Source organism: Delphinus delphis, chromosome 3, assembly GCF_949987515.2.
Source record: "Delphinus delphis chromosome 3, mDelDel1.2, whole genome shotgun sequence".
In the NCBI taxonomy this organism is placed as follows: domain Eukaryota; kingdom Metazoa; phylum Chordata; class Mammalia; order Artiodactyla; family Delphinidae; genus Delphinus; species Delphinus delphis.
Genome location: NC_082685.1, coordinates 132,251,479 through 132,270,283, shown reverse-complemented (window position 1 = coordinate 132,270,283; position 18,805 = coordinate 132,251,479). Strand labels below are relative to the sequence as shown.

Sequence of the window (18,805 nt, the reverse complement as noted above, 5' to 3'; positions counted from 1 at the left end):
GGAAAAAAAGACTTAATTTACCAATGCAAGTTTCTTTTAACATTACTAAGAAAATTCTAGACTTGGTAAATGATAAAAATCCCAGTCTTATCATATCCTACTTTGCACTGAAAACATTTAAGATAAAATTAAAAGAACAATAATTAATAAATTTATATAAAAACTTTACCCAAAGAGAGAATAATTTTGGTTCCACCTGGCTACTAACACAGTCAAACAGTCTTAAGGCAAATAATTATGTTATCACATGTTTTTATTGATGTGCTGCCAATTTCTATAAGCACAGAAGTTAATTTTTTCCCCTTTTGGGTGTAAAGTGATGCTAGAAAAGAGAATTACTAGTATACAAGAGTTTAATCTGTAGTCATATTTTAGTGTTGCTTATTATACTTCATCTTGGAAATGAAAAGCTTGCAACTTTTTTGGCAAATATATTTATGCACACTCATTCTTTCCGATTAGAGCAAATTGTTCCTTAAGAAAAATTTTCACTCCGAAAATAAATATGCTTTATTTTCCACTTAGAAATTCAGTGGAAAATTAGACTCTACCATCTGAATGCTAGTTTTCTTTAATTAAATTAAATTAAATTGTTTTTCACTAATTACGGTTTTAAAATTGCAGCTTTCCCTTTCAGAATGTGAAAGAAGGAAAGAGGTAACTATGTCTTTTCTCCTTTATACGATCTTGATCTTTCATAAAATCCTCCAATCTTAACTCAGATTCTTATTCTTTAGTTAAAGTTGGTGTGTGCTTTTTTTTTTAAAGATTTTAATTTGATCATTCGATTCCTTTGGGGAGAGGGACTTGAGACTTTATGCAAACACTTTCTTGTTTATCTAGAATATTAATTATATATCTCAAAGTATGATATACAACATACTATGGCAATGATGCTTATGCATATATAATGAGAGACTCTTCCCTTAAAACTCTACTTCAATTCACATAGGGTTCCCATAATCACCCAAAGCTAGTTGGGGTTTGGCCAGACAAAGGTTACTAATAGCTTACTTGTCAAGAGAAACACTTACACTTTTTGCTCTATCTTGGAATTTGCCCGGAGGGTTTTAAGGCAAGAAACACTAAGTATGCTGATTATTCTTTTTGCACTTCCGCTCCCACCCATTCTCCATCCTTTTCTCTCCTGCTCTGTGTCCTGGAAGGCTGAGCCCTACAGAATGCCCCTGTGGGGGCTGGTTTACCTCTAGGTCTGGCCATGTCAATGAGAAGAAAGCAGAGGATGGGAGGAAAGAGATGTGGGGTACTGGTTCCCTGCTCGCTCCCTGTTTCAGCACCAACTCTCTGGTAGTCGCTGCTTCCCTCCATGACCATCCAGGAGAAGGAGGGCGGCCCAATCTATACATTTCCAGTTCCCTTTCAGTCCAGAAACTCTATTTCTTGCCCTCATTCTTCTCTAAGGAAAGTAAGGTCTTCCTATTTTTACTTGTCTAGGTGCTATTGCTTGCTTATCCCCTTACCCCTGCAACACCACTGTGACGAGTCCTATCCTGTGTGAAGGTTCTGATCAAACTCTCGGGCCAGGGACCAGGCATGGATTCTCTCTTCCTGCCTCAACCTGACAGACACAGGAGTCTTCTAAGACTTCCTATTCAGACCTGATTTTTGGTTGATCAATCCTGAATTCATATAGGAAACGGGGGGAAGAAAACATTCAGGAAGAGAAGAGTTTCTCTCCCACAGCCTGATATGGCTGCTTCTCAGTTTGATCTGCCTCATTTCATTGAAAAACACTGCTTTTGCTAACACTGCTTCTAAACTTCGGATCCTTACCCAATACACGTGAAAGTGTGCATTTTTAGGGTACATAATTCAGTGAATACAGCAGTTTGACACTCTCAAATTGGAATAGCAGCAAAGACAGGCAACTTCCACTGAAAACCAAAAGAGGTTTCCTGAGTCCTCTTCAGTTGTTATATCAGCACACTCCAGTTTCAGGGCTAAAGCAATCTATTCCACCACCCTCTCTGTCCAGACTTGTGTCCAGGACCATGGCACCAATCTGTTTGAAAGCACAAGTTTTTCAGTTGTGTTTTTGATAATGAGTCTGCTATAAGCACTGCTTTATTTCCTTGCTCAACTGAGGAGAAAAGCCTAGGCTCAGAATCTGTTACATTTTTGGATTAACAAAGGAGCTTATCTTATTTAAATAATGGAAAGAATCATTATAATAAAACCAGTGAGGTCATAGTCAATGTATTAATTACCACAAGTAGGTTAAATAAATTCAAATTACTAAGACAAACGTATTTATTTCTTTAAGTGAATAAATGTAATTTTGTATAACAAATATTCTAACACATACAGTTTCTTAAACATGCCTGGAGATTAACATAACCTGTAGTTTATAGGTTACAATTGTTAACCAAAAATCTTTCATATTTGGAAGCTGCATATCACAGAAGATTTCCTTATAAATGTTAATGACATTTATAAAGAAATATAATTGTGCTTAAAAGAGACAAAATTGGTACAAATTTAAAGTGGAAGAGCTTTGCGTCTCCTCCCACCCACACTAGGTTGAAGGTTGTTTGTACCTCATGTTCTTAAAACCACTTAAGTACTTTTTTTAAAAAAAAGTCATGTGTGTTTGATTCGAATAAGAAATGCATACACGTGTTAGTAAATTCAAAGGGAACAAAAGGATATCTAGGGAATTGAATGTTTCTCTCCCACCCCTATATCCTGGTCACCAAGTTCCCCTCCTCTGAAGCAATGAATGGTACCAGTTTCCTGTATATTTTTCAAAAATACTCAGTGCATAAGCAAGCATGTACTGTATTTTTGTGCAGTTTGCTTTGTCCACTTCTTATATCTTATAGGATATAGATTGTTCCATATCGGTATAGAGCTGGCTCATTTTTTTAAAAAAGAAGATAAAGTGTTAAAAGACATAGATGTGGGCTTCCCTGGTGGCAAAAAAAAAAAAAAAAAAAAAAAAGACATAGATATACCATAACTTAGGCTATTTTTTAAGACCTTTCTTGTTTTGGGTATCCTGTGCTAGCTACTCATCAACACTTTATTTTTCCTTCGCCTTTTATTTCCTAGTCACCTTCTTGATTTATTTGTTCGTTTTCACTTATATAGCAGAAAAGGTAAGAACAAATGTGATGATGATGATGACATAAGGATATAGGAGGGTGAAGAGACAATTTGCTTTCATGAGGATTTTTCAGTGGTGTACTGGGAAGTGTGATTTAACAATAAGTTTTCCAGGGAGAAAAAGCCTTGCTTGGTGGCATTTGCTGATCATTGTATCATAGTCAGTTTCAAGCTACCAATGTGATGCCACTGAACCCAGAGTTGGAAAGAGATATGTACGATTCTATAGTATTTTTTCTGAACAGATACAAGAGAATTAACCACATCATTATAGATAATAGTAAAATGATTAGGAAGTGATGGGTTTTAAAATATGTATTACTTTTGTTTTGGTATAATTTAACTAATACACATATACTTACATAGCTTAATTTTGAATAACAGCTTGTTAACTTCTAACAATTGGCTTACAAAATTCCTGAAAATATTACAATCAGCTCTCGTGAGCTGGTATGCACCAGCTCTGGCATGCCTCTAATTGTGTTTATCCTCATTGAGCAGGTACCTACATTAGCATATGTCTAAAGATATCTTCTCTTGACTCATAATCATCTCAAATTTAATATGTCCAAAAGCAAAATCCTGATTACCCCCTATGCTCAAACCCCTTTCTTCCAATTGCTCCAGTCAGAAACCTTGGAATCATCCTTTACTCTTTTCTTTCATACACACTACATCTAATCTGTCTGTAAATCCTGTTGGCTCTACTTTCACAATAATGGCCAGTATCCAACCACTTCTCATCACCTCCACTGACACCACCTTGGTCCCTCTTGTATGCCAACACCTAGGATGTTGTCTAGCACATAACTAGAACTGAACAAATATTCATTGAATGAATAAAGGTATGAATGCAAGGCAGAATATTTTGAAAAAAAGTAATCTCATTTTTATGTGGTTTAACTTTCCTTTGTCATTACCCAATCAAAAATCTGCAATGGGCCCTTATTTTCTAGAAAACTGCAATTTGTAAGCCACTGACTTTTCACAGATCCACATACGCACCGAACATTATAATATGTCTGCTAACAGACGAACATCCATTTTTTCCCTATGTCTGTAGATGCTTTGGTGGTAAGTAGAACACAAATCTATTTTAAAATACTATTAAATTTATCGTAGCTTTTTTGTCATTATACAGTTTTTCAGAAAAATCCCGAAATTATGATTACAAAGGAGTCCTTGTACTGGAAAAAAAGAAAAAGAAAAAGAAAAAGCTAACCTAGGGGAAGAAGTCCAAAATCAATTGCATTTAATTTTAAAACTCACTAATTAAAATTGTGCTGGGTGATACTTATAGTACAAAGAGGTATGCCTGACTTTGTGAATGATAACAACATGAATAGGACATATTCTTGGTCCTATAAGAATTTTAATCTACTTGGGAGATAGACACAATTCAAAATAATTCTACCGTGAGTTCTACTGTGAAAAGAATACAAAGTACTAGGAGACTATCTGAAAAAGAGATCAATTCTACCTAGAGGAAAAAGGCTTATCATCAAAAGAGGTGGAGACAGTCTGAGCTGGGCCTTATAGGCTGGCTAGCTAGAAGGTAGAAACACATTCCAGGCAAAGGGAAAAGGTTGAGTTAAAGAATGGGCATGAAAGTGAAGAGTGTACTCAGAGAAGCCCTGTAGAATGGTTTTTATGGCTAAAGGTATATAGTTGTAAGGCGTGGAATGGTAGGATAAGCTAGAAAGATAAGTTGTAATCAGATTGCTGTGGGCTAGGCTGATGAATCTGGTCTTTGTTCTGCAAGTGAAAAGCAGCCATTAAAGTTTTTCAATTGCATTCAACAAATATCTGTAAGTACCTAATATGTAACTAGCCATGAGCCAGGTACTAGAGATGCAGTGGCCACCAAGAGAGATAAGATATTGTCTACCCTCAGTCTTTGAGCAAGAGAATGATGTCACCTGATCTATATTTTTGGAAGATAAATCCACAGAAAAGATTGACTAATTTCTTAGTTTTTCAGTCACTTGTAAGGGAAATTATTTTGGACAGATAAAATATATTCACTATAAACAATTCCCCTCATCTGTAATTCCCTCCAACCCCTTTTATAGGGAAGATAGAGTCAAAGAAGAGTTTTTTCTTATAGAGAGGAATGAGGAGCAGGAAGCTTGTTATGAGTTGAATTGTGTCCTCTGAAAACTAATATGTAGAAGTTCTGCTCTTAGCACCTCAGAATGTGACCTTATTTGGAAATAGGGTCACTGCAAATGTAATTAGTTAAGATGAGTCCATTTAGGGTGGACCCTAATTCAATAGGACTTGTGTCCTCATAAAAAGGGAAATTTGGATGGAGATGCACACCGGGAGAACGCCATGTGAAGGTGAAAGCTGAGATTAGGGTAATGCTTCTACAAGACAAGGAATGTCAAAGATCGCCAGCAAACCACCAGAAGCTAAATCCATGGAACAGATTCCCCACCACAGCCCTGAGAAGGAACCAGTCCTACCCATACCTTGATCTTGGAGTTCTAGCCTCTAGAACTGTGAGACAATACATTTCTGTTCTTTTTTTTTTTTTTGCGGTACGCGAGCCTCTCACTGTTGTGGCCTCTCCGGTTGCGGAGCACAGGCTCCGGACGCGCAGGCTCAGTGGCCATGGCTCAGTGGCCATGGCTCACGGGCACAGCCGCTCCGCGGCATGTGGGATCTTCCCGGACCGGGACACGAACCCGTGTCCCCTGCATTGGCAGACGGACTCTCAACCACTGCACCACCAGGGAAGCCCTAAATTTCTGTTCTTTAAACCACCAAGTTTGTGGTATTTATGTCAGTTCTTACAAGCTTATAGAAGGATGAAGGCTATAATGTTCCATATTAGAAAAGGAATAGCGAAAGATCTCTGTTGGCTTGGTGAAATCAGAGTGGTGAAGGCTGAGTCTGTAAAGCTGGACAGGTTTCTTGAAAGGTAAAGGGGGAGACAACACCCTAAAAAGGAACTTTGAGGGGAAGAATAGAAAAGTCTAATAGGAATGTTCAGTAAAACTTTGCTGTGTGGTGTGTGATGTCATTCTCTTCTTCAGCTCCCCCGAAAGCATTCAGTAAAATCTACATTATTCACATTCTTAGGTGATTTAGATTTGAACTTTTAGATGAAGCAAAAACCATGTTCACCTGGTTCAAGGTGAACAGTCAATGACGAGGTTTCCCGCTGAGCCCTCTCATACAACAGAGCCTCATTCATTTCAGAGATATTGATTAAGCACCAACTCTGTCAGACACAGTGCAGGTATTTAGAATTCAGTAATAAACAAGAGAGGCACAATCCCTGCCCTCATGGAGCTTAAAATCTAGTGAGAAAGTGACAATAGGGATTTCCCTGGCGGTCTAGTGGTTAAGACTCTGTGCTTCCAATGCAGGGGGCACAGGTTCAATCCCTGGTTGGGGAACTAAGATCTTACATGCTGTACTGTGCAGCCAAAACATTAAAAAAAAAAAAAAAGATAGACAATAAATAATTCATCATGTTTCTATTAAAATTACTATTGGTTTGAGTAGTTTCACTTATACAAGTAGTATGTGTATAGGCAAAGTATAGGATACTGTAATAATATGTGGCCTAGGGACTTCCCTTGTGGTCCATTGGTTAAGAATCCATCTTGCAATGCAGGGGACGACAGTTCGATCCCTGGTCTTGGAACTAAGATCCCACATGCTATGGGGCAAGTAAGCCCACGCACCACAATTACAGAGCCCACGTGCTCTGGAGCCCGTGCACCACAACTAGAGAGAAGCCTGTGCACCACAATGAAGAGCCTGTGCCCCGCAATGAAAGATCCTGCGTGCCGCAACTAAGACCCCACGCAGCCAAAAATAAATTAATTAATTAAAATAATAAGGATAATAATATGTAGTCTAACCTAGGTTGGCGAGCCGCTAAAGCTGAGACTTGAAGGTTGAGGAGGAACTAGCTGGCAGTGGTAGCCTGGGGAGGGCTGGAGGTGGTAATGATTTTCCCACACAGACGGAAACAGTGATACTCTGAAGGATCACAGAGCTTTGTTTATTTGACAAACAGCAAGCAGGTCATTGAGTTTGAAACTCAGTGGGGAAGGCAGAGAAAGGTAGAAAATGAAGCTGGAGAGGTGAGTGCCAGATCATGCAGAAATTTGTAGGATTTTAAATTTTATCTGAAGAGCAATCGCAAACCATTAAGGAATTCAAGCAGGTCAAGGATACCATCAAATTTCAATTTTAAAAATTCTATTGTCCACAGAATTGGGGAAGAGGGATAGAGGAAGAGGGAAGAGAAAGAGGGGAGAGGAGGGACATGACCACTGTTGGCTTCTGCTTTAGGTTATTTGAGGAAATCCCACAGCCTACTTGTGTTCTGCCTACATAGGGATTGCTGCTTCCCATGCCAGCCATACTCTAAGATGCTGAAGAAACTCCTTGCTTGTTCTCTTTGGAGAAAGTAAAAACAAGGAAAATATATTAAAGAGTGAGATCTTTCTTGTAAAGTCTCCTTATTCTCCTTTGTGTTTCCTTTCCACACCTAGGTCATGATTTATGCCATTTCATTTTCATTGACTGGAGAACATTGCTTATTAGACTCAGATCTAGTTGCCTTTGGTAAGGACAAACAGTTGATGTTCATTTATTTTTTATTATACCCTTATACACTTACTGATGTTCCTTCCATTTGCCTTCTTTATTTTTTTCAAGATTTGATTCTAGGGGCTTCTCTGGTGGCGCAGTGGTTAAGAATCCACCTGCCAATGCAGGGGACACGTGTTCGAGCCCCGGTCCAGGAAGATCCCACATGCCGTGGAGCAACTAAGCCCGTGCGACACAACTACTGAGCCTGCGCTCTAGACCCTGTGAGCCACAACTACTGAGCCCGCGTGCCACAACTACTGAAGCCCACGTGCCTAGAGCCTGTGCTCCACAGCAAGAGAAGCCACCGCAGTTAGAAGCCTGCTCACCGCGATGAAGAGTAGCCCCCACTTGATGCAACTAAAGAATGCCCGAGTGCAGCAAGGAAGACCCAATGAAGTCAAAAATAAATAAATAAATATTTTAAAAAAAGAAAAAAAAGATTTGATTCTACATAGAGCATTATCTAAAAACAAAAAAACTTCAAAGCAATAACTTTTGCAAACGTGGCAATTTTTCTTTAAAAAAATTCTAAACGTTTACATTTGTTCTCTGTGCTGACTTGCAACATGCTTCAGATTCAAATGAAGGTCATATCCACAGTTTATCTGGACTATAAAGAAGATTATAAAACTAGCAACACTCTTAAGAGATACTTGTTATCTATTTGCTGTATGGACATAACATGCTCCCTCAACCTCATATTTGATCCTAGTCAATATCTTAGTTGTCCGAGGGTATCAAAGAATCAAGACTTAAAAAAAAAAATCTCATGTTTTCTCAATACTTAAAAGTTTATCTAAGTTTCTAGAAATGTGTGAAGGATGAGATATGAAAAGGAGTATGCACTTTCCCCAAGCCTAATTTTGACAGCTTAAAAAAAGAAGCGTCTCTTATGAAACATTATTTAGACTGAAAAGGAATCTAAACAAACCTTCAAGCCATCAGTCTGCACTTTAAACCCCTAAACTAGCCAAGGACTTGAGATTTTATGCTTCCTTTGTTGTGAAGCTAAATATTATGGGATGTAATATTATAGGATGTAATGTACCTGACTCAAACCTTCATTTCCATTTACATGGAATTTGAAAAAGGAAACTAAATTGATGTTTTATTTGCCGCACTCTAAGGAACATTGCATGTACCAGCAAACCTCCGGTCACCTAAGATAAGAGTAAGAACTTTATTTCTCCATTCAATTATCAAGTATCTGCTAAATTCTCAACTCCCAAGTTTAGGAACAATGTCTGTCTTTTTTTGGCCTTGCCACGTAGCATGTGGGGATTTTAGTTCCCTGACCAGGGATCCAACCCCTGCCCCCTGCAGTGGAAACGTAGAGTCCTAACCACTGGACCACCAGGTAATTCCCTAGGAACAACGTCTGTCTTGTTCGTCACAGCTTACCTACCATTTAAGAAACTGCTGGCACATAGGAAACCCTCAAGAGATATTTGTGAAATGAATAGCTGCATAACATAACATAATTAGCTATTATGTTAATAGTTTTAACATACTCCATTATATATATATATATATATATATATATTTTTTTTTTTTTTTTTTTTTTTTTTTTTTTCGGCACGCAGGCCTCTCACTGTTGTGGCCTCTCCTGTTGCGGAGCACAGGCTCCGGACGTGCAGGCTCAGTGGCCATGGCTCACATGCCACCAGGGAAGCCCTATTTTTTTGTATATAGTTCTTCACTCCAAAACATTGCCATCTACCTGCCTAATCTACTAGCCCATATTATTCCCCATTGTTGAACCCACATAAAGAAATTATTCAGCTTTTAGGGACTTTTCTAGTGGCCCAGTGAGTAAGACTCCACGCTCCCAATGCAGGGGGCCCGGGTTTGATCCCTGGTCAGGGAACTAGATCCTGCATGCATGCCGCAACTAAGAAGTCCGAATGCCACAACTAAGACCCAGCGCAGTCAAAATAAAGAAATACATATTTTAAAAAACACATTTAAGGGCTTCCCTGGTGGTGAAGTGGTTGAGAATCTGCCTGCCAATGCAGGGGACACGGGTTCGAGCCCTGGTCTGGGAAGATCCCACATGCCGCGGAGCAGCTAGCCCCGTGAGCCACAATTACTGAGCCTGCGCGTCTGGAGCCTGTGCTCTGCAACGACAGAGGCCGCGGTAGTGAGAGGCCCACGCACCGCAATGAGGAGTGGCCCCCACTTGCCGCAACTAGAGAAAGCCCTTGCACAGAAACGAAGACCCAACACAACCATAAATAAATAAATAAATTTTTTTTAAAAAGGCAAAATTCCTTTTTTAAAAAAACTAAACACATTTAAAAGAATTACTCAGCTTTGAAATAATTCCTTGAAGCCTCTGAGAAGTTCTAACTCTGTGGATCTATAGATATCACAATTACTAAAGTATCTATTTCTTTGACCAAGCCCAGTTCCCTTTGAACTGAATTCCCCATCTAAAGTGTACAAGCCTTTCTAGTCAAAGAATTATTATTTCAGCACACACACAAAAATAAACAGCATAAAGATGATTTTAAATGACAGAATATCAACATCAAAATTCTCAAGATGAAACGAGAAAAAGCCATGTGCCTGACAAATGTTAAAGGGCTGTGATTAAAAACAAATGATAAACTCAAGGTTTTGTGAAGTCATCCAAAATCAGAACTGAGGCTATAAACTTATTTAGATATCTTTATTATCTTACAATGTGCCAGAAGGACTTAAACGACTCCCCAGAGTATTAGGCGCATACTTCCTTGAGCACTGCTTTGAGTAGCACTGATGTATTATAGCACTGTTGTCTCTGAAGTATTTCATATTAAAACATGTGTGTGTATGTGTGTGTGTGTGTGTGTGTGTGTGTGTGTGTGTAAAACACATGGAATATTGCTTTGGTAGGCATATTTCTCCTGATGAGTCAGTTGTAATACATCATCATATGCCCTACTTACTTTGCCTCCATTTGCGTGGGCATGACAAACTCTTTCCTTTCTTGAGCATGGTAAAAGTGAAGACAGGAATTCCCTGGCGGTCCAGTGGTTAGGACTTGGTGCTTTCACTGCCTTGGCCCGGGTTCAATCCCTGGTTGGGGAATTAAGATCTTGCAAGCTCTGTGGTGTGGCCAAAAGAAAAGTGAAGCCAAAAATTGGGAGTGAGCCTTTATTTCATATTCTGGTGAATAGTTTCAGCCCATTGTCATTGATAAAAGATGTGCACATTGTAGTACTGGAAGTGATCCCATTGACTCATCAGGAGAAATATACCTACCAGAGCTGTACTCATTTGGATATTAAAATACTTGAGGAGGAAGGGCACATTTTAGGAACTAGTGGAAGAAATAAATGACAAAGAGCAGAATCATTTACGGATAGTGATCATTTTTTTTTTCTCACTGCAGCTAAGAAGAAATGATCAACAGTTTTATGAACAATGGCTGGAAGAATATAAGTCAGGAGCTTTTCTCAACTCGGGATATTCAAAGAAGATAGAATCAAAATTGTCTCTGCAATGCCCAGAATATTAATTCCATATAATTATCTGTTTGCAGTTAGCACTCCTCATTCTGTAAATGCATCTCTATGCTAAGACAGTATGACTATATTTGGCTACTTTAATTTTCAAATTGAATCATCATAGACTATTTAGTTGATTCAATTCAAGCAACAAGTATATTTTGAGGATTAATCTCAAGCCCAGCACTTTTTGAATGCATCAGACATATAAAAGAAAGGTAAGTTTCTTCCCATAGTAGATCAAGAATTTAATGGTGAGATGAGAAATTCACAAAGAAAACAACTAGAAAATAATACAAAAGAGTATATAATTAAGAGCTAAGCCACTTAATGTGAACCACACAATAAATTTTATTTAAATTGAACAAGTCCCAGCATGATTCATAGCAAGGAGAGAACATACATTGGTTTGTGAAGTGTGGATAGAATCAGGTATCAGAGTGGAGGGTAGAGGTATTTGAGACAGGGAACATGGAAAGTAAAGGCAGAGAAGAGAGAGCCAGCCTGGTGGGTACAACACCGTAGTAAAAAAGGCTTAGAGAAGAGCTTTTCTAAAGCATTGCATTAGTGCTGTTTGAAATCATATTAGTTATGAAACTTCTGTCCTGCAAGGAACCCCATTCCCAAAGATCATGACTTGCTTGTAATGACCAGTGTTATGTAGTCTTGGCTTTAGGTTACAAGCATCTGGAGAGTTCAAGCAATACTTCCTTACTTGCTGTAGAACCATGCCTAAATCCAGTGAGACGAATAGTGACTTACTTTTTCAATATGCTTAATAAGGTCTAGGTTCCCAGACAGTAAAAACAATTCTCCAAACTTTTGTAATATGGGTTGAAATGTACCCAATACTACTTAGATGTACAGCAGATTATACATTTCTTTATTTCGAATAATCTCATCTTGTCTTTGAGTCCCCACTGCCACTGATAATTGAAGAAAAACTTAGTCTCTAGATAAAGTTAGAAAACCATAATACAAAAAAAGGCACATGCACTCCAATGTTCACTTCAGCACTATTTACAACAGCCAGGTTATGGAAGCAACCTAAATGTCCATCAACAGAAGAATGGATAAAGAAGATGTGGTACATATACCACATCTTTTTTTTTCAAAATGAGCATTTATTTCACAGAAGCCTTGGCACAAAGAGGCTGGGGTGAATGTGGTTTTAGTGATTGTTCTTGGTTGCCTCCTTTACTGCAGCAATCAGTGGAGTGAGGCTGGAGGGGGGCTTGGCAATCTTCAGGAACTGATGCTGCAGCATCTCTTTAGCTGAACCTCTCTTCTCCACATCCATTTCAAGACAGCGGTTCAGAAAGTCTCGGAAGATAGCTGACAGCTTCTCTGGGTTCTGAAGCTCCGGGGTCCCATTGGTGGCGATGAGGTGCAAGGCTCTCAGAGGACTTTCACTGAGGTATGGGGGCTCCCCTTCAATCATTTCGATGGCCATGATGCCCAGGGACCAATGTCAACCTTAGGCCCATAGGCCTTCCGTGTCACAACCTCTGGTGCCATCCAGTACGGTGTTCCCACCATGGTGCTCCGTTTGCTCTGCTCTGGGGTGATCTGGGCACAGAATCCAAAATCAATTAGCTTGACAGAGCCATCCATTCCCAACAGGATGTTGTCGCTCTTGATGTCTCTGTGAATAACTTGGTTCGAATGCAGAAACTCCAAAGCCTGCAGGCACTCACGGCCCACAGCTGCAATCTGGCCTTCATCCATGCAGGTTTCTGTTACCATGTCTGTCAAAGGACAATGCAATATTACTCGGCCATAAAAAGGAACGGAATTGGGTCATTTGTAGAGATGTGGATGGACCTCGAGAGGGTCATACAAAGTAAGTCAGAAAGAGCAAAACAAATCATATATTAACGCATATATGTGGAATCTAGAAAAATGGTACAGATGAACTGGTTTGCAGGGCAGAAATAGAGACACAGATGGAGAGAACAAATGTATGGACACCAAGGAGGGAAACGGGAGGTGGGGGGAGGGGGTGTTGGGATGAATTGGGAGATTGGGATTGACATATATATACTAATATGTATAAAATAGATAACTAATAAAAGCCTGCTGTATACTTCACTGTACAGTAGAAACTAACACAACATTGTAAAATAGCTATACCCCAATTAAAAAAATAAATAAAAAAGAGACCCCAGAGAGCTCCCTGCTCCTTTCACCATGTGAGGACACAGCAAAGAGTTGGCCATTTATGAACCAGGCAGTGGGCTCACACCAGACAGGGCCTTAATCTTGGACTTCTCATCCTCTAGAACTGTGAGAAATAAAATTCTCTTGTTTATTAAAAAAAAAAAAAAATTAACGGTTACCTCCAGTTAAAAGTCTCTTAATCAATCCATAATTTTAACTTCCTATCAAAGACATTTCTTACAGCCAGAGGGGTCTCCTCTCCCCGCTCTTCCTTGCCAAGATTGTTGCTGAGTAGAGAAGGAAGCTTCTATGTATTAATGATGGCGGGAAGAAGGGCCTTTAGTCTACCTCCTATTCTCTTGATCTGTGCCATCCAACACAATAATCACTAGCCATGGGTGGCTGCCGATCACTGGAAATGTGGACGGGCCACATGGAGCTGTGCAGTAAATACATACTGGCTTTCCAAGGTGTAGTACCCAAAAGTATATACATAAACTATCTCTTTAATATTTTATATTGATTTCAAGTTAAAATGAAAATATTTTGCCTTATATTGGGTTAAATAAATGTTAACTATTCAAATTAATTTCACCTATTTTTAACTTTTTTAGTGTGGCTGCTCGAAAACTGTAAATTGTACGTGTAGCTTGCATTATAGTTCCACTGGACTGGCTGCTCTGGGTCTTCTCCTACCTCCAGTGTAGTGTGTCCTCAGTCGTCAGCCCTGGCATCTGCTGAGGACTGTCTGGTCCTGCATGGTAACTACTAATGATGGCTGCTGTGCCCATCGCGGGGACAATCCTCCAGGTGTAAGTTCTTCACCAACTACAGCTTTCTTTTCCCAGCCCAAGCCACTTTGATCTTTCAGTCTGTGATATTGTGATTTATAATAAGAAATACGTATTTGTTCTTTGTCCTGTTTCTGGCACAGAGCTCCTAAAACCCTTGGCATTTCCTCTGACGAGAGCAGATACAGGTGTGTCTTGTTATGTTAATGAGGTGACTTTGGGAAAGCACTGAAGGGTGGGGCTCGTTGCCAGGGAACCAACTCTGTGAGTGGAGGGTTGGAATTCTCAGCCCCCCACCCCACCCCACCCCCGCCTTTCCCTAGAGGCTGGAAGTTGAATCAATCACCAATGACTAATGGTTGAATCAATCATGCCTGTGTAATGAAGCATCCACTAAAGCCCCAAAGGACAGGGTTTAAAAACCTTCTGAGTTGGTGAACAGGTGATTTGAGAAGCGTAGTGGGCTCAGAGAGGGCATGGACTCTCCGAGCCATTTCCCCATAACTTTCCCTATGCATTTCTTCCATCTGGTTATTCTTAAATTGCATCATTTTATAATAAACCAGTAATCTAGTAAGTAAAATGCTTCTCCGAGTTTCATGCGCTGCTCTAGCAAATTAATTGAACACAAGTGGGGGCGGGGCATGGGAACCTCTGATTTATAGTCAGAAGTACAGATGACAGTCTGGACTTGCGACTGGCATCTTAAGCTGGGCAGAGAGTTGGTGTGAGGGACAGTCTCGTAGAAATGAACCCTTAACCTGTGGAATCTGACACTGTCTCCCGGTCGATAGTGTCAGAATGGAGCTGAATTGTAGGACACGCAGCTGTGGTCCAAGGATTGTTTGCTTGTTGGTGTGGTAAACTCCCCCCAACACATGCCCACATTCGAATTTGGATGTAGAATGTTTACAGTCCTTGCAGCATCTCTGCTTTCTACCATTTAGTAGCATATAGGACTTCCCTGGTGGTCCAGTGGTTAAGACTCCATTTGCGGGTTCCATCCCTGGTTGGGGAACTAAGATCCTGTATGCCACATGGTGCAAACAAACAAACAAAAAAAGTAGCATATGAAGGTCATAGGCTTTGAATAATACTGTATCTCAGGCCCATTGCTCTAGAATCCTCCCAGGGCCCTTGTTAATTTATCATTCCAGAGCTATGATAGATAAAGCCATGAGGCTGATTACAAGCCTGGATGTTCTCAAATTCTCCCTCAAGCTATCTGGGTTTACTATCGTCTTGCTACACCCTCCTTTGCCCAAGGCCGAGAATGATGGCTCATCAAATTCCTATTCCAGGATTCAATTATGCTTATCTTCTCTCAGGTTGCAGCCCTGCTAATCTGTCTCATTTTCTCTTATCACGTAAAACTTTCTCTTTCCTCTTCCTGTCTGAAAGGGCTTTCCTATCCATCATGTTCTGCATGCTCCTTACACTATGCGTGACGGTAAAACTCTATAATCTGAGTTCATGAGATTGGCTCTTGATATTCAAAGGACAGCGTTTAGAAGACAGACTATAGAGCCACTGAGCTCTATTGGAGATCATCACTAATGTCGGGGACATAAATGTATGAGTTCCAGTTTTACCTGCACTGTCAAGGATTTGCTGAAATCCTGTAATTCTCTATATAACAATTGCTTCTAACCTTCACATAAACTATTTCATTTCTTCCTTTATAATATGTTTCAAAAAAGCTGTACTTTAAGTAATTACTATACTTACAAGTATCTACAAAATATATATATTTTGTAAAATTACACATATTCACTTTAAAAATTCAAAAATAAAATTAATTAAAATAAAAATTAAAAATTCATACAGCACAGAAAAAGCCAAATAAGAATAAAAGTACCCAAAATACCCAAAAAATGATAACTGCTGCTAACAATTTTGTGACTATCTTTCCAGATACTGTGATTCCAGATTACTATGCTTAGTAGTCAATTTTAAATCAATAGGATTATTCTATACATGCTATCTTTTTCACTGAGAGATCGTGTGCATATATTTTCACATGAATTAATATAGAAACATATATTAATTTTAATGGCCACAGAGTATTCCACCATAGGATTGTATCTTAATTTTTCTGTCTAGTCCCATATTAATGGATTGGGAGGGGGCTAAAATAAAGAAAACAAGAAATGGACATCCTAACAGATACAACATTTTGCATTTGTGCAATTACTCCTTACAATAAATTCTAGAATTGAGATTGGTGGGTCAAAAGCTGTATACATTTTATATTTTGATACAGTGTGTCAAATTGCCTTGGAGAAAAGTTGTATTGATTTATATACCCACAGTAAATTAGAGGGTCTGTTTTCCTTCACTTCCTACAATAATGGGTCATTTCAATCTTTCACAACTTTATAGATGTGGAAATTATATTTCACAGTTGTGTTTGGTATTTTTTAGTAGAATTTTTTTTTTTTTAATTTTTTGGCCACACAGCATGAGGGATCCTAGTTCCCCAACCAGGGATAGAGCTTGCGCTACCTGCAGTGGAAGCGCGGGGTCTTAACCACTGGACCGCCAGGGAAGTCCCTTTCACAGTTGCTTTTAGTTCATGTCTTTGATTATTAATAAAGCCAGAAGTTTTTTTTTTTTTTTTTTTTTTTTTTTTTTGCGGTACGCAGGCCTCTCCTGTTGCGGAGCACAGGCTCCGGAAGCGCAGGCTCAGCGGCCATGGCTCACGGGCCCAGCTGCTCCGTGGCATGTGGGATCTTCCCAGACCGGGGCACGAACCCGTGTCCCCTGCATCGGCAGGCGGACTTTCAACCACTGCGCCACCAGGGAAGACCCAGAAGTATTTTTATATTTATTTACCAATGTGTTTCTTCATATATCATTGGCCTGTTAAAACCTATCACAGATTTTTTTCCTATTGAGTTGTTAATTTTTTATAGATTTATTCATTTGTACATTATGGCTATTAATTTTTTGACATGTGTTATGAATTTTTCCTAAATTTTTTTTTTTTTTTTGCGGTACGCGGGCCTCTCACTGCTGTGGCCCCTCCTGTTGCGGAGCACAGGCTCCGGACGCGCAGGCTCAGCGGCCATGGCTCACGGGACTAGCCCGTGGGATCTTCCCAGACCAGGGCTCGAACCCGTGTCCCCTGCATTGGCAGGCAGATTCTTAACCACTGCGCCACCGGGGAAGCCCCGGATTTTTCCTAATTTTTTAATGAATCTTTTAGCTCGTTTATGGTATTCTTTGCCCTAAAGATGTTTTAAATTATAATGTAGTTTCCAGTTCCTGTGATAATTTCCAAACAACAAAATATAAATATATACACTTAGATTCCCTTCAAGTTCTTTTACATTTAAATCGTTGATTTATCTTAAAGTTTACAGGTATCTAAAAGTAGGGGTTTAACTTATCTTTTCTAAATCACTAACCAACTGTTCAAAAATATTATTTGATGAATAATTCATCTTTTGTGCCACTAGTTTGAATACACCTTTACCATATAATGAATGCCATATATTAACTTGGTCCTATTTTTAGACTCACCAGCTTTTTCTATAACCTATTTCTGAGCCAATAATGCACTGTTTTTCTTTTTTGGTAGCTTTATGGTACATTTTTACATGTGGTAAGGCATATTATAATCCTCCAAATTCATTCTTCCCCACCCTACTCTGTTCCTTTGCTCTCTGGCTTTTGGTTGGGTTTGGCCAACAAAGAAAAGGGAAGGATTAGGGATTGTGAAGTCTAAGTATTTATTCTCCCAGCTCCCCACTTGTGGGTCCCTATGAATGGAGGTGTCTCTCATCCTATCAAAAGTCCCTGTTCCTAAAAGCCAGCCTCTCCACTCAGCTTTCTAAGTTTCTAAGTTACTGAGTTCCAGTAACTTTCCTCTTTTTCCTACTTCGGTCCTGGGAGTGGTAACAGTGTCCTGGGTTACTCATCCTGGGGTGTTGCACTAGATCTTCCAATTTCCCTTATATGCTGCCAAAACTTCATCAATATCCCCTCTCCTCTCGGTACCTCGACTTGATTGTGTCATCTGTCTCTGGCTGGGAACCTTACTGATACAAGTGGTAATAGTGAATATCTCTATCTTATCCTGGCTTAAACTGGAATGCTTCCAGTGTTTCACCATTAACCATCCTTCACTACAGTTAACATCAAACCATCTCTACTGTCCTTGAACACACTCTATCACCTCTTCCTTCCCTCTCAGCACATGGTCTCACTTGCTACTATATCTGCAAACTTACATGCAGTCCTTTCTTCCTTCCCTCCTCTCACAGTGTGAGAGTGATTTCTCCTTTTGTCTCAGCTGAATTCCTCTGGCTATTAAGCTCAGGATTCCATCCTTTCATTTTTCTCAGGGATCTTGGGATATCACCCCTTCCACTCACTCAAGTTACCAGATCGAAATATTTCATGACTGTCAATTCTTTTTTCTTTCTTCTTTTTTTTTTTTTTTTTTTTTGGTCACACCACACAGCAGGCAGACTCTTAGTTCCCCAACCAGGGATCAAACCTGGGCCCCCTGCAGTGGAAGCTCAGAGTTCTAACCACTGGACCACCAGGGAAGTCCCCATGCCTGTCTATTATTAAAGTGAAGTCCCCAATGACTCGAGTCCCACTCGTTTCTTC

The 18,805-nt window shown here is 39.6% G+C and overlaps 1 pseudogene; it reads right to left on the bottom strand.

The window, feature by feature from the left end:
- Positions 1 to 12,405: 12,405 nt before the first annotated feature.
- On the bottom strand, positions 12,406 to 18,302 carry LOC132422465 (serine/threonine-protein kinase PAK 1 pseudogene; annotated as a pseudogene).
- Positions 18,303 to 18,805: the final 503 nt, after the last annotated feature.